At 37.0% G+C, this 16,495-nt stretch overlaps 1 protein-coding gene across 1 annotated transcript in view; it reads right to left on the bottom strand.

The window, feature by feature from the left end:
* Positions 1–6,322, bottom strand: part of LOC112053688 (uncharacterized) — a 73,557-nt gene extending 67,235 nt beyond the window's left edge. Inside the window, exon 1 of the mRNA XM_052881313.1 lies at positions 6,112–6,322. The gene's annotated coding sequence lies outside the window, so the exon portion shown is untranslated. The remainder of the gene's footprint in view (positions 1–6,111) is intronic.
* Between the last annotated feature and the right edge of the window lie 10,173 nt (positions 6,323–16,495).

Below are 16,495 nucleotides of genomic sequence, written 5' to 3'. Positions count from 1 at the left end.
TAGTTAGCTCTATCAAATGCAACAAAATGTGTACCTATTCGTAAAAATAAAAATCGCAATTTACTTCTAGTTTCACAATTGTGTTACTAGTAATAAGGTAAATGGTAAAACTGTGAATATAAAGCGAACTGATCGATATTTTCTGCAGCAAGTAAGTAGTAATAAATAGAAATTGAAACGCTTACTAAAACAATAGTCCCCATTTGTATACGAAATGAACTCAGAATGATGATAAAGGTATTTAAAAGAAAATATGACGTCATTAATTAATTAAGACACAATTTTAGAGCCACTAAAGCCGGCTTAATTACTGTGTTCATAAAAATATCCTTTCTCACGACCCCGCCTGCCCGCGGAAGCGCCTCCGCGATAAAGAATTAACTAACTGTACCTAAAAACCATTAAGTAACACGTCCAAAAAAGGAGTAGACATGGCGATTTAAGTAATATTCTGTGGTCTCGGAAACAGAGTAGACTCTATCATCATCAGATCACCTTCTATATTTAAAGTTATTTAGCTAACGTTTTGCCATATAACGTATAAAAGATTTATTTCTTCACATATAGGGATGTTTAAAAACAAAGGTATTATAAAGACGTCAAGGTTGGCGATGTTTGTAGCAGGATGTAATACCATCTCTTAACTTACTGTTACGTAGAGTTATAGACAAGGTTGAAATATTTATTGCAGGATGTTAGTGTTACCTCCGCTGTGATAAAAATATACAGAAAAATATTGCTAAGTTTGTAAATTAATATTGTAGAGACATCATCTTTTACTGTTGTTTCAGTATTATGTTTCATAAAGTATGTATTACATTAAGAATATTATGTCGAATGTGTATTGAAAAATATGCATGCACACATTTGTCATATTTTCTTATAAAACAGCTCTTACTGACCAATTAAACAAAAGATAAATTGCGAAATGACTTCAAATATATTGATAATAATGATTAATTTGCAATATTAGACACCATAATATTTTTGGACCGACTGGTCTGCTACTTTGTCGAAACATCTGAAAGTGCTTCCCTCAGGTAGGGGGTGCGTATTCTCGTTAAGTTACAAACTGCGCAGGGGTGATCGCCCAAGGAACTTAATTAATTGATAACGATCGTTGTTATGATCTACTGCGTCTAGTTATTTTGTCGACCCGAATTCCAGCTGAAATTGAGCCGCACAGTTTTCTTATACATAACTAGGTATATACTTGTATCTATGAGGATTTATACTAACAAGGTATATAAAGAACATTTACCGAAAGATATAGAGATCTGCTGTTGAATGGTGTTGTTTGGTTTCATATTTGTGAAGTGTATTTAAATACACTACTAAATATACTTGATCACTAACTATGAGACCCATTAGAAGGTTCAGAATCATTCAGCAGGTGAGGGAGAGAGCTATGCTTGGAGTTTCGAATTAAGAACGAGGAGATCTGCAGAAGAATAAGAATTCTGAGATAGCTCTGTTAAATATGGAGATGAAGTAGCGATCGGTGGGCACATATTGTTCGAAGAGTTGATGGATTAGGTCCAAGATGGTCCCAAGGTGTTGGAATGGCGACCCCGCACCAAACACCGCAGTGTTCAAACCCAACTTCAAAATTAACTGATTATAAAAATCTCCTTTTCCTATAGATTTTGATGAGGCGATTCTTACAGACATACTGAGTTTTGCAAGAAGTAATTTATTTAAAACGAAGCATCAATAGTTTCATGGTTAAGTGTCTTAGCACCAAGAGATCGTGGGTTCGATTGCCATTCATTGAACTGTTGTCGAAAAGTCAGCCTAAATGACAAGAACTTTTAAAAAATAAAATCAGTTTGTTTGTACTACTGCCGTTAATTTATTAAATTAGTTAATTACAATAAACAAATTGCTAATGCATTCCCAAACAAGTTTATTTTTAGGAAGATTCCAACCCCATGACTTCATAATTAAATGCATGCTCCTTGAACGAATCTAAACAGATAAATTATAATGACAATGGGGTTTTAATACATTTTTATAGTTTGGTTAACGTTTATGAGGAAGTAAGGGATGGCGGGTGCGGCTTTGACTCCAAGCTATTTTAATCTTTATTTGTATTGTAAATAAGAAATGTTTTCGATTGAATTAAAGAGCTTAGGAAATCTTAGTGCAAACAATTTCTTTTTTAATTTTATTCCCTCGTCATCTTTTGTTTATCGACAACGATTCGTCTCTATGGTAAGTACTATTATGGTCAAAAGGTTATAGTTACGAAAAGTCGAAAAAAATTAAATGCTTATTTTTAACCGACTTCCAAAAAGGAGCAGATTTTACGTTCGGCTTGTTGCGTGTTTTTTTATGTACGTTTATCGTTAAAATTAATAAACCGTGACATGTCATTTGATGTTACATGTCATGAAATGTACTTTGGAATGACAATTTTTATTTTTGAAATATGCGCTTTTTTTCTTTTTTCAACAGGTTTACCGTTATTGGAGGTTTAAAATTCCTAAGTTTGATTCCAGTCTGAATTAGGAATTAATATTTTTTAATTAACTAAAAACCATCTAACTCAAACTCACCGGAGTGTAAAGCGGAATTCTCACAGGATGAAAAAAATAAAGCTGAGTTCGTACCGTGCAAAAAATCCGCACGCTCCGCTGAACTGCAAGGGTGCCTTATTACAATCTATTTACTCTGACCTCTCATTCACTCCCATTGGCTAGGTATATGGCTATCTCTCTTACATTAATTAAAGGCATTACTGACCCTTGAAGGTGAGCTTGATATATTTTAAGTGCGTGAGAAGTGGTTGTTATGATCCTTTGTTTTTATTGTGAGCTCGTTACGAGTGTGTTAGGGCTCTTATAATTTTTTTTTTATTCTTGACTTCAATTGACTTTTGGTACGGATTTGGAGGGTCAGAGGAATTTGCGAAATTACATTTTTTCATTTTTTTATTTTAGGTATTATAGTAGAAACTAGAGCTTGAATGAAAGAGAGCCGTTATAGCACAGTGGATATGACCTCTGCCTCCGATTCCGGAGGGTGTAGGTTCAAATCTTTGGTATGCACCTTCAACTTTTCAGTTACGTAATATCACGCGTCTCAAGCGGGAAAATCATCGTGAGAAATCCGGCATAACTGAGAATTTTCTTAATTGAGGTTTAAGTAAATACTCAACTTGCACGTGTCCGATTTTTATAATCAATATATTTAATTTAGTCTATTTTAGGTGTTTTATAACTTCACTTATTATACCTCGCACCTTATAGTGATCCGGCCTCGCGTATTTTGTCGTCGTCGTCGTCATCAACCCATATTCGGCTCACTGCTGAGCTCGAGTCTCCTCTCAGAATGAGAGGGGTTAGGCCAATAGTCTACTACGCTGGCCCAATGCGGATTGGCAGACTTAACACACGCAGAGAATTAAGATAATTCTCTGGTATGCAGGTTTCCTCACGATGTTTTCCTTCACCGATTGAGACACGTGATATTTAATTTCTTAAAATGCACATAACTGAAAAGTTGGAGGTGCATGCCCCGGACCGGATTCGAACCCACATCCTCCGGAATCGGAGGCAGAGGTCATATCCACTGGGCTATCACGTCCACTGCGTATTTTGTATAGACAATTAATAATTAACGTTTTTCTAATTGTAGTTTTTTTAACATGGCCATGATATACCATTTATATTGATTAATCTGTCTATTATTGATTAATCTATGGACATGGGTAAAAGTTCCACACTGATCTTGATATGTGGCATCTCCCGGACCAGGTAGATCGTTAAATGACTATCGGTTTTTAGATTTTGTAATGTCGATAGTTTAAAACCCTTTTGATGTTCCTTTTTTAAATTATTCAATTTTTTTAACAATGCTTTTAGCTAAATCAGATAACTCAGCGTGGAATCTCTACCTGACACCATCCTGTACAAATATCGGACTTAAATAAATGAAATAGCCCACAGAGTTCTTAAAACTCAAAAATAATGATCCTACCTAACTGGAGGTATCCAATTACGTAGGTCCAATTTCGAGAAAGAGGTGAACCGCCAAATCCAACTCGGCTGGGCCGCAATTCGGGAAACTTCGCGATATCTTTACATCCGAAATTCCTTAGTGCCCGAAGGCAAAAGTTTTCGTACAGTGCGTGTTGCCAGTGAAGACCTATGGTTCCGAGACTTGGTTTCTAACTATAGGCTTCATAAGAAAGTTCAGAGTCACACAGCGGGCAATGAATCGAATCAGAAATGAGAAAATCCGCAGAAGAACCAAATCGGCATAGCTCAGCGAGTCGCAAAGCTGAAGTGGCAATGGGCGGGGCACATAGTTCGAAGAGCCGGTAGACGATGGGGTACTAAGGTGCTGGAATCTAGTGCGGACTAGGAAACGCAGTGTTAGTCGACCGCCCACCAGGTGGAGCGACGACATCAAGCGAGTCGCAGGGAATCGTTGGTTGCAGGCGGGTCAGTATCGTGATGTTTGGAAGTCCCTACAAAAGGCCTGTTGTCCTGCAGTGGACGTCCATTTGCTGATATAATGATGATGATGATGGTAATCATAATGATGAATGATATTCTATACCTGTAGAGTTTTTATTTTTTTTAATTAAGGCCTTGTGCGCCAAACGCGACAAGTTTTTTCTGCGTCGACAACGTGTTTAGTAATAGCAAGAATCCAACGGACAAGTTGGTTTATGTAGGTAACCGATGTATTTTTGTAAAATGCTTAAAGAAAATTTTACATCTTTGTGTCTAAAAAGATCTTTACTTACATATTATTATATCTATATCTATATCTGGTAACTGGTAACTACCTTTCTTTAATTCATTTTATGTTAGGTCTTGACTACAATTTAACCCGATTGTATCTATGATGCGATCTAGGATGGAAACGGGCTATCTTGTAAGTACGATGAAAATCCACACCCCTTTCGGTTTCTACACGACATCGTACCGGAATGCTAAAGCGTTTAGCGGTAACTATCCACAGCCGAAGCCTCCTCAGCTAGACCTAGACCTTGTCGGTCCAATGGTTAGCCCAAATGGCTTCGGATCGCGAGTTCCTGGGTTCGAGTCCTAAATAGAGCTTTTATTTCTTCCAAGAAATTTTCGGTAAAAATTCTCAGTCAAAATTAAGGAAGTTAGGTGTCTAAATTCACCTTTCCTATTTGAAGGGTGGCCTGCTGGCCTGTTCACTCAACTTCAAATCAACTGAGAAATGTCATCTACCTGTTTAATGATATCCACGAAGGGTTGTCAATAGGCATCAAATGACATTTGTTACATAGAATCTCAATTTCGTACCTATAAGTAATATGTCAAGTAACATACTTGTACGTCAATGTTAGTGAATTAGCCTGCTAGCCCTAGACATCATCATCATTAACAACTCATATTCAGCTGACTGTCGAGCACGAGTCTCCTTTCATAATGAGAGGAGCTAGTCCACCATGCTGGCACAATGCCCAATTGAGAAAATTATCAGGTTTTCTCACGATGTTTTTTCTTCAACGTTTAAGACACGTGATATTTAATTTCTTAAAATGACCAGAGTACCAGATTCGAACCTCCGAATTGAATGCAGATAAGGTGGTTTGAAGACTGACGTAATGCTGTTTTAATATCTATGAACTTTAGTTAATTATCAGGGCGACGTCTTTTGCCTTGAAAATGCTAGGTTCAAACTCATTTCTATCTATTGGATTATTTTCGCATTATCTTTATCAATAAGGAGAACTTTAAAAGTACTACGTTATAAAACCTCTTTTAAATTTTTTCAAGAAAATAAGTATTTCTTTTTTCTTTTTTCCTAGTAAATTAAATTGTTCTTGGATTGGGTACTGCAAAAGTCCAATGGGCGATAGAACCCTAGATCTTAGTTATTTAATATTTATTTATGCGTCTTTATCATTAGAGAGAATAAATTATAGAGCTGCAGAAAACTTTTTTTAACGACTATCTGAAAGAGCTTTTTTTCTCAAAGGCAAAGATCAAAAGCCATACAGCCTAACCAAATTATTATATCCATCGGAAATCAAATGAAACGTGTCTTTGGTACTGTCCACATTCCCAAAGGGATGCGTTTCCAATTCAAAAGGCGGTAAGATTTACAAACTGTCACACTCACCGGCACAAAAGATCCCTTCGAGATGTATTATATTCCTCATACACAACACAAAAGTTTCATATCACACGTAAAATCCACGGAAAACAGCCACATTTCACTCGGAATCCAAAAAGAAAGTAAAACTTTGTTAATCCAAAAACGCGAAATAACTTGCGAAATTTTCGAAAAAGTTCGGAAAAACGGAACGTAGCACGTGCTTTCCCGCGCAAGGTTTGCGTTCGAATAAAAATTGTATGGGACTCACCTGGGGACACCGTGACATTTGCGATGTATTTACCATCCTTTTTCAACACCATGTAATATGTTTACGTGTGAAAGAGAAAGGCGATGTATTGTGAAGGTGGGACCCCAAAGATGGTAGGGCAACTTTTTTTTTCTTTTACCGGTGTTTTGTTTTCGCGCCTTATCTTTTCGGGATCATTTTGATAACGTACAGTACTATCTATTTTTGATGAAGTGCCATTGAGTGTGTACCTATTATTCATAGATGTGCCAGTTTGAAATTTTACTTTTAACGACTTTCACTATTAGATAGAAATGTTAGTTAGGGTTGCCAACTGGTTGGAAAATCCATTTAAATTTTTCGAAGTTAGACATCGCCTTATCGAACGCCTTACAGAAAGAGAGTCTGATATATTGCACGTAATGTGATCTTTCTAATTTAAAAAAAATTGAGATTTTGTAAGCTCATGCTACAAATATTACATTAGTACATAACATACATTACATTATTAGTATTGACATAACATACGTGATAGCCTTGTGGATATGACCTCTGCCTCCGATTCTGGAGGGTGTGGGTTCAAATCCGGTCAGGGACATGCACCGCCAACTTTTCAGTTATGTGCATTTTAAGAAATTAAATATCACGTCTCAAACGGTGAAGGAAAAACATCGTGATGAAACCTGCATACCTGAGAATATTTTTAATTCTCTACGTGTGTAAAGTTTGGCAATCCGCATTTGGCCAGCGTGGTGGACTAAGGCATAACCCTCTCATTCTGAGAGGTGACTCGTGCTCAACAGTGAGCCGAATATGGGTATGGTACAAATAAAAGCTGCGATGCTGTCAGTTATTGAAATGTGACGAGTTTAGCAGTAACAAACAAATAAACAGACAACTTTAATTATTTATCTATCAGATCAAAGTACCAGGCTGTCATAACTTAATAGGCGTTAGACTTAAAAGCTCAAGTCATCGTTTACCCGTTATAGTTGACTCAATAAGCAATGAGACGGCGTAGCGGTCCAATCGCGGTCAGTGGGTTCGAGGCCGGCGCAATTAAACAATTTCCTCCGCTCTTAACATGGAAATCTGAATTTATTACGGCCATGTTTGCTATCCTGCTTGTGATATTTTTTGTTAACAGATGTTAGAACATTCTAGAAAGTAATCTTTTTTTGTAATGGTTGTTATTTACTTGGAGAAACTAATGAGTGTATAAACAAATTACCTACATTATCCATAGGTTAATGGTGTGTAAAATATGCGACTTCGTTTTAAGAAGTCCTAGGTTCAAGCCCTAGATTGGGCTAGAAAACATTCAGCTTTTATTTTTTAAACAAATTCTGCGTAGAATCCTAGGTTGTCAAATAATCAAATAATATAAATAAAACTGCTACGTGAACAGTACGTGTTTTTAAGTGTAATTTATTATTTAACTAATAATAATCAGTAGGGTGCACTTATCTGGATGAGATTTGGTATTGAGATAGATCGTGGTTTGGAATAGTAAAAAAAAAAACATACAGACGAATTGAGCCTCCTCTTTTTTTGAAGTCGGTTAAAAAGGCTACTAACTACTTAATTTATTTCGAAATATTCCTAACAAATGGGATCTACATGGATCCATGACGGTGCTTAGCATTATTCGTTATCAACCCATAAATGAGACTCGGTTCAATGCTGAGCTCAATTCTCCTCTTAGAATGAGTTGGGTTAGGCCAATAGTCCACCACGCTAGCCCAATGCGAATTGGCAGACTTCACACACGCAGAGATATAGGAAAATTCTCTGGTATGCAGGTTTCCTCACGATGTTTTCCTTCAAAGTTTGAGACACGTGATATTTAATTTCTTATAATGCACACTGAAACTGAAAAGTTGGAGGAGCATGCCCCGGACCGGTTTCGAACCCACGCCCTGCGGAATCAGAGGCAGAGGTCATATCCTGAAATTTTTCTAGGCCCAGTTGTAATGCAGATACATAGTCTATTGTTAAAATTCACGTATAGTACAAAATAACGACTTTTTTAATAACAAAAAAAACTGTAATAATCTTTAAAGAAACGTCTAAAACGGTATGAACGTGAAACGAAACGAATCGTTCATTCATTCAATCAACCCGTGACGCAATTGAATGATATTAAAATCGCTTGATTTCTGTAAAAAAAATGCAATAAATTTCCATTAAAACTTGACTTTTTAGCATTGGTTTTTTAGCAAAATATGTTGAAACTGTGATTTTGATAAAACTTTGGTTTTTTTATATAAAAAAGGTCATGTACTTTTGTCTACTTTCCCAGGATTTGTAATGCCTTATTAATAAAATATATCCACTTGGCACAGAAAATTGTAAGACTTGGGGTAAGTTTTGGAACCACTTGGGCAGTTTTGGAATTATTGAAATACCTACCCAAGATGAAAAAACAAATCCAATAAATCAACTTTTTCACAGAAATTTATAAAAATTTCGTTTATTTTTTATTATTCTTTACAAGTTAGCGCTTGACTACAATCTCACCTGATGGTAAGTGATGATGCAATCTAAGATGAAAGCGGGCTAACTTGTTAGAAGGAGGATGAAAATCCACACCCCTTTCGGTTTCTACCCGGTACCGGAACGCTAAATCGCTTGGCGGTACGTCTTTGTCGGTAGGGTGGTAACTAGCAACGACCGAATCCTCCCACCACCCAAAAAAAATTGTTCTAAAATACGGTAGTGTCTCCGTGAACTTTATCGTTTTACCTAATGATCCAAATAAATAAAGGACGAGAGAGCACTGGCGACCATTATCGAATATGGTTGGTGGTTGGACTATTGTATTATGAGACTAGCTAGCCCAGTCCAACCGCAATAAAGTCGGGCCGCTCAGAGATTGCGTTTCTGACAGGTCGTTATCGAATTGGCAATTTAACATGAGGGATAGAGACAAAAAACGAGACAATTGTAATTGATTATGTTTGTCACATTCGCACGACCTGTTAAAAACGCAATCTCTGAGCGGCCAGAGATTTTAATTGTTTGATTGTAGTAGACGATTTGCTTACACCAATTTGGCTTTAATGAATTAAAAAAAAATTGCTGTATTTCTAAAGAGTTATTGTAGGATACATTGTACTCGTACTCGTAAGTATATTAGATAATAAAATTCCGATAGTATTTTTGCTTATATTAAATTAAATTAATATTCATTCTTGGTTATTTAATGCAGTCATTGTACGATTATCACGTATTGTGAAGAAGGAATACAAATTAGTGCCACCCGACTCCGGGCGTGTTCAAATGTCTTAGATGTAGGAAACTTCAATGTAATGTAACGCACCTGCTGCGATAGGCAGTGCTTCCCAAACTTATACGATTATTTTTGTAAAGAATTTTTTGCAAATGCAATTAGGGTAATAATTCTTCATGGCCAAGCCATCCCCTTAGGTATAGGAAGGCTCTTTAGATTTTCGGGTTATAAAATAGCCTCGTTGTTAAACTAGATCAGGGGTCGACAGTTTTTTGATTCGAAAGATCCAATTTTTTAGTGTTATGAGATTTTGCGTATGGAATTAAATCGATAGAGGCTCCTGTGGATCACGTTCCTGACCTAGATTATAGTCTCAAACTCTGTGTTTTTTTTAATCCATTCATTTGGGACGTGCGGATCGCGTCTAGGCAAATTCTAGAGAACGAGTGACAACAATGTGACAATGTATCTTTATACGAACCATTTAAGGCAATTGATTGTTCCGCAACGTGATTTATTTACTCAACCACAAACATCTAAATGTACATACTTTTACAATTTGTAATATTTATGATTTGATGTAGGTATATGTATAAACACAGAAAATTGTTTTTATGCTCCTTATTGACTTTGAAACCATCCAACCGCTGTACCCTAAACTCTTTAAGTGCGAAAATGTAGAAAATAAATGTAAAGATAATTAAAATAAAGGACCTTGACATATACAAGGACAGGACAAACAGACAGACAGACAGATAGTTATGTAAATAGCGGACGGAACTCTAGAAAACGGAATTTTACGCGAATCGAGGGGGGGGCGTCCACTCTGTAGTAAATATTTTCTAATCATAACACCGCAGTTTGAGAACCAGTGTATCTTACTTTTGTTAACAAATGTTAGTATTGGACGAAAATGTTTTTACGAATTCCTAATTACAGAGGGCGCGACAGGTGGATTCGTTATGCTTTCCATTATTATTATAAAGTTGATAACTATGAAGACATGTATTAATAATTGTCTTATTTTCACCTTGATGATTTATATATTTGAAACCCTTTTTAACTTAAATGAGGTTTCGATTTCACCACAGATTTTTTCACAAGATCTATTTAATATTTCGATCCAGGGTTCGATTTCCGGGTAGTAATTTGTTAATGGCTGATTGATTACAATAAAAATTAGAAGTAATAGTGAGTTGGATTGATTCCTCACATCTGGTAGGTATATAGACGTCATGTAAAAACAAAATAGGTATATAGAGCAAAGCTTCAAAATTAACTTCTTGTATCTAGAATTGAGTGTAGAAATAAGTTGTAATTTAAAAACATAACCAGCTGGCCTATGCACTAATTTGATCTTTCATCATCATCATCAACCCATAGTCGGCTCACTGCTGAGCTCGAGTCTCCTCTCAGAATGAGAGGGGTTAGGCCAATAGTCCACTACGCTGGCTCAATGCGGATTGGCAGACTTCACACACGCAGAAAATTAAGAAAATTCTCTGGTGTGCAGGTTTTCTCACGATGTTTTTCCTTCACCGTTTGAGACACGTGATATTAATATTGATCCTTAATAAGAACCTATTAAAATAAACATCAAATCAACTGAGATATGTCATCTACCTACTGTATGATATCCACGAAGGGTTGTCATTAGGCACCGGACGACATTTGTTACATAGAATCTCAATGTCAACAAGCAAACGACAAAGTTAGTGAATTAGCCTGCAGTCCGAGTACTAAGTTAACCTTAAGATATTTTCCTTAGGGCCGACGCATACCTAACGAAGCGCAGCGCTTTCGTAACCGAATCACACGTTAGGGTCCATTCAGACCAAACGCAAAAATGTTCGAGCATACTTTTGGACGTAATTCACATAAAATTCACATATATCACGTAAAAGTAGGCTTTTTACATGTAGCGCATTGTAGATGTTTCGTTAAAAAATTAAAAGCTCACACGAGTTTTTTCATGATTTGGACATTACGTCATGCCAATGAAGGAGGCTAGAATTTGGCATTTCAAATAATTTCCAAAACCCTTACTTTAAGCTTTATTTCTAACTTTATCATAACTTCGAGATGAAACTGTGTGTTGGAAGTCTATTGTTTTTTTTTACAAGTTAGCTCTTGACTACGATCTCACCTGATGGTAAGTTATAATGCGATCATAGATAGAAGCCAGCCTACTTGTTAGAAGGAGGATGAAAATCCACACCCCTTTCGGTTTCTACACGACATCGTATTGAAACGCTAAATCGCTTGGCGGTACGTCTTTGCCAGTAGGGTAACTAGCCACAGCCGAAGCCACCCACCAGCCAAAAATCGTTTTTAATTCGAATGGTTTTTCCATGCGACCGTTTCTTAGTAATGGTTTATAGGGTTAATTATCTCGATACTAAATTGGAGGTGTCAAAACACTATCAGACAGTCGTATATAAGTTGAGTAGTTTTAGTTCGGTAGCGAGTAAATTGCTAGTTTTCCCATGTCGTTTAATTAGATAGAACACCTGCGCCCGCGCACCGGAACATGGTTGATGGCGCATTGTTTCTACGTGTTACACGATACTAATGTGTCGACACCTATGTAGCTTCAAAAGTAGCCGACGCCCCGCGGTTTCACCCGCATAATTCCCGTACCCGAGAGAATACGGGGATAGAATATAGCCTATAACATTCGCAATTAACGTGGCTTTCTAGTGGTAAAAGAATTTTTGAAATCGGTTCTGTAGATTCAGAGATTATCCTTACAATACCACAAACTTTATATCTTTCTATAGTCTGCCAGTCCGCATTTGGCTAGCCTGGTGGACTAATGCCTAAACCCTCTCATGCGAAGAGGAGACTCATGCTCAACAGTGAGCGGAATATGGGTTGTTATCTATAAATATTTGTATAGATATACTTGTAAGTGTCAAACTCTTCCTATATTCCTGAAATAACGCTTTTTATCGGCCTATTGGGCCAGTGACTATCCTTTTAGCGGCGTCAGATAATGGGTACTATGTCGGGATTTTTATAGTAGCTGTACTAATTTATGGATGAAGAAGATGGTTCACTTGATGGTATGTGGACAACCATCATTTATAAACAGAGGAACACTTCTCAGGACATGTTGTGAATACTTCTTTGCATTCGTCCATGAAACTAAGGCGTAGATGTTAATCAAGCCTATTAAGCCTAATATTGTCATTATAAGCAGGTTTTAAGCAGTCTTCATCCAACCCTTTTACCCTAGTGAGGGGTCGACCAACACTGCGCTTTCCGATGCGGGGTCGCCTTTCCAGCTTTGAGATACCAACATCTATCAGCTCTTTGAACGTTGAACAATGTCAGACTTTGGTTCTTCTACGAATCTATTCATTTCTGATTTGGCCAATATGCTAAGTCTCGTTTGCCTTAACTAATTACTCCGGCAACCAAGCAATGCCGCTTGGTGACTAAACAAACATGGCTGTACCTACTTACTTCCACGGAAGAGTCACTAAAAGTTCGATAGAACTATTATGTTGTAAGAATATCTCAATAACAGTTCAGAGCTGGGAAGATTGCCAGAGCATCGTGGCTTGGAGGACACTTTAAGCCAACGTACCGGACATCATCATTAACATCTGATTAGTGATTATACAATCAAACTGGAATGGCGACCCCGCACCGGAAAGCGCAGTTTTGATCGACCCTCCACTAGATGGACCGAGGACATCAAGCGCGTTGCAGGGAGCCGTTGGATGCTGGCGGCTCAAGATCGTTGTGCTTGGAAGTTCATCATCATCATCATTATCAACCCATATTCGGCTCACTGCTGAGCTCGAGTCTCCTCTCAGAATGAGAGGTGTTAGGCCGATAGTCCACCACGCTGGCCCAATGCGGATTGGCAGACTTCACACACGCAGAGAGTTGAGAAAATTCTCTGGTATGCAGGTTTCCTTACGATGTTTTTTCTTCACCGTTTGAGACACATGATATTTAATTTCTTAAAATGCACACAACTGAAAATTTGGAGGTGCATGCCCCGGACCGGATTCGAACCCACACCCTCCAGAATCGAAGGCAAAGGTCATATCCACTGGGCTATCATGGCTCTAATACAAATTTGCCTAGGCTCAAAATAAATGAATATTATAACATTAAACAATAACAGATTTTACCTCTACACAGTTATTTTTTTAATCAGTGAAATCCGACAATTTAACCGTTTACCGGGTCGGCCGGGGGTAATTTCGGCGTGGAATTAAATTATTGGATGTTGTCTTATCAGCGATCTGTGCACCTGTTGCACAATATGGCGCCTGTTACGTTCTTTTTGAATCGTTTTCGACTGTTTTATTGCAGTAGTTATAATATAAGTGGGCTAATTAAGTAAACATATGAATAACTGGCTTAATAAATTCAATAATGGAGAATATTTTTTTTTATAATTTTCTCTTCTTCTTTTAAATAGAACTATTTGAAATTGAAATAAATTGAAATTGAAGGGACATACGTAGATTTTCAAGGAATATGCTCGAAATAGTAAGTATGGTAACCATACACCACCATAATAAATGATAGGTTGATAGGATTTTTGACGGCCTCCGTGGCGCAGTGGTATGCGCGGTGGATTTACAAATCGGAGGTCTTGAGTTCGATCCCCGGCTGGACAGATTGAGATTTTCTTAATTAGTCCAGGTCTGGCTGGATGCTTCGGCCGTGGCTAGTTACCACCCTACCGGCAAAGACGTACCGCCAAGCGATTTAGCGTTCCGGTACGATGTCGTGTAGAAACCGAAAGGATTGTGGATTTTCATCCTCCTCCTAACAAGTTAGCCCGCTTCCATCTTAGACTGCATCATCACTTACCATCAGGTGAGATTGTAGTCAAGGGCTAACTTGTAAATTAAAAAAAAAATAGGTCTTGGCTGTGGCTACTAACCTCGTTAAAAATTAAGATTTAGGCAGAATTCACACAATAATCAGAGCTTAAAAATACTCGTAGCACCATGGCTAAGAGGCCAAGCACTAAACAGAGAGGTTCTGCGTTTTATCCTCGACTGAACTAACTTACTTACTTTTAACAAAAAACACACTGGCTTCATTTTTTGGTTTTTCTCGTACCAAAGCGTATGGAACCCTTGTAACTTTTATTTTAAGTTTTCGACTTTACCTATTACCGTTATACGAATAAATAAACATAACCCGACGTTTCAAAGGTACTTATAAACTAAGCCTTCTTGAAATAAATTAATTTGGCCTTCGATTTTGACTCAATAGATAATAGTAAAAAAAATTCCTCTAGTTGGAAGAGAAAGTGAATATTGGTTAAGTGCAATAACCGTGGGAAATATTGTTTTTTTTTTAAAAAAAGTTTGTTTCAGCTCCGACGCGCGAATGGAGTTTACTCTTTTAGATAGACTGTCTAAATAGGTGTATGTTGTCCCGCAGCATACGTCCCAAAACTCACGCCTGAAAAGTGAAAGGTACACAACCAAGGAGCAGGACGCGTTGTGCGCACGGTGAAAGGTGCGCAGAATAGGTTGCGCACAAAAACATAACGCTGTCATTCGTTCATCGAATTTTACTATTTATATTTTTTTCATACCGGGGGCTATTAAAATCGATTCTTAAGGAAAACTCAAAAAAGAATTTCTAAGTACAAGCGACTGGAATACAAAATCCATACACTTATGCCCTTAATTGTTATTGTAAAACCACATTATAAGAGATGTCACCATGGTGTTACAAAGACCCCACATAGACTATTAAACTCCATGACTGGACTATTTAATTTTTAAACGACTTTCAAACTTATTTGTTAACTAATAAGGTTGATATTTAATTGTATTAACACCAATATGTCTCTATGGAGGGTTTGATAGATTTATAATGTGTCAATACGTATTGAACAAAATAATTACTATCAATAGTGTTAGAAGAATTTTATATAAAGCGTTTCTGATAATAATTTATTAAAAAAAACTGTCGAATCACGAAATAATTGTGATTTAATCATCGTTACACACATTTTAATAATAATCTCCCAAAGATTATTGTAATAAAAATGTGTGTTAAATTGGTGCAGTCAAATGGAAGTTAAGAGGTGACATGGCTATTTTGTTTGTTACGTTTTTTTATATTTTTTTAATTTAAGTATTTTTTTTTGTTTGAGGTATTATTTACCAGCCGTGATAGTCCAGTGGATATGACCTCTGCCTCCGATTCCGGAGGGCGTGGGTTCGAATCCGGTCCGGGGCATGCTTCCAACTTTTCAGTTGTGTGCATTTTAAGAAATTAAATATCACGTGTCTCAAACAGTGAAGGAAAACATCGTGAGGAAACCTGCATACCAGAGAATTTTCTTAATTCTCTGCGTGTGTGACGTCTGCCAATCCGCATTGGGCCAGCGTGGTGGACTATTGGCCTGACCCCCGAGAGGAGACTCGAGCTCAGCAGTGAGCCGAATATGGGTTGAGAATGATGATAATGATGATTATTTACCTATTTACAGCTTATTACAAACGACACTCAACAGTTTTTATATCTAGTATTTAGTGTACGTCAAATCTGTATCAATTTTGATGAGGTTTTGTCAAATTTAAAGCGAAAATTTATGTACTTAGAATATTCGGCCATGTTGTGCTATTCTATCACAAACTTATAACTAAGAACGTAACATACTTATTGTTAGCTCAAATAACCCTAATTTAAATAATTTTTATTAATATTAGTTTTCTAAATATTCGATATTTTCTTATTTAATGTTATTTGGCACAAAACATACGGAGGGCAAATTTGTTTAATTTCGATTCTTATTATTATTTTTTTTACCAAAATGAGCACAGATTCGCAAACCACCCCTGTGTTAAAACCAAATCTCAACTTAATCTCAAAAATGGGCAGTTTAAATCATAATTACCAACTGTTGCCAGTATTAATAGAACGCTTTCAACGAA

Source organism: Bicyclus anynana, chromosome 4 (genome assembly GCF_947172395.1).
Source record: "Bicyclus anynana chromosome 4, ilBicAnyn1.1, whole genome shotgun sequence".
Classification (NCBI taxonomy): domain Eukaryota; kingdom Metazoa; phylum Arthropoda; class Insecta; order Lepidoptera; family Nymphalidae; genus Bicyclus; species Bicyclus anynana.
Note: the sequence above shows the minus strand (reverse complement) of the source record. Positions and strands in the feature narration are given on the sequence as shown.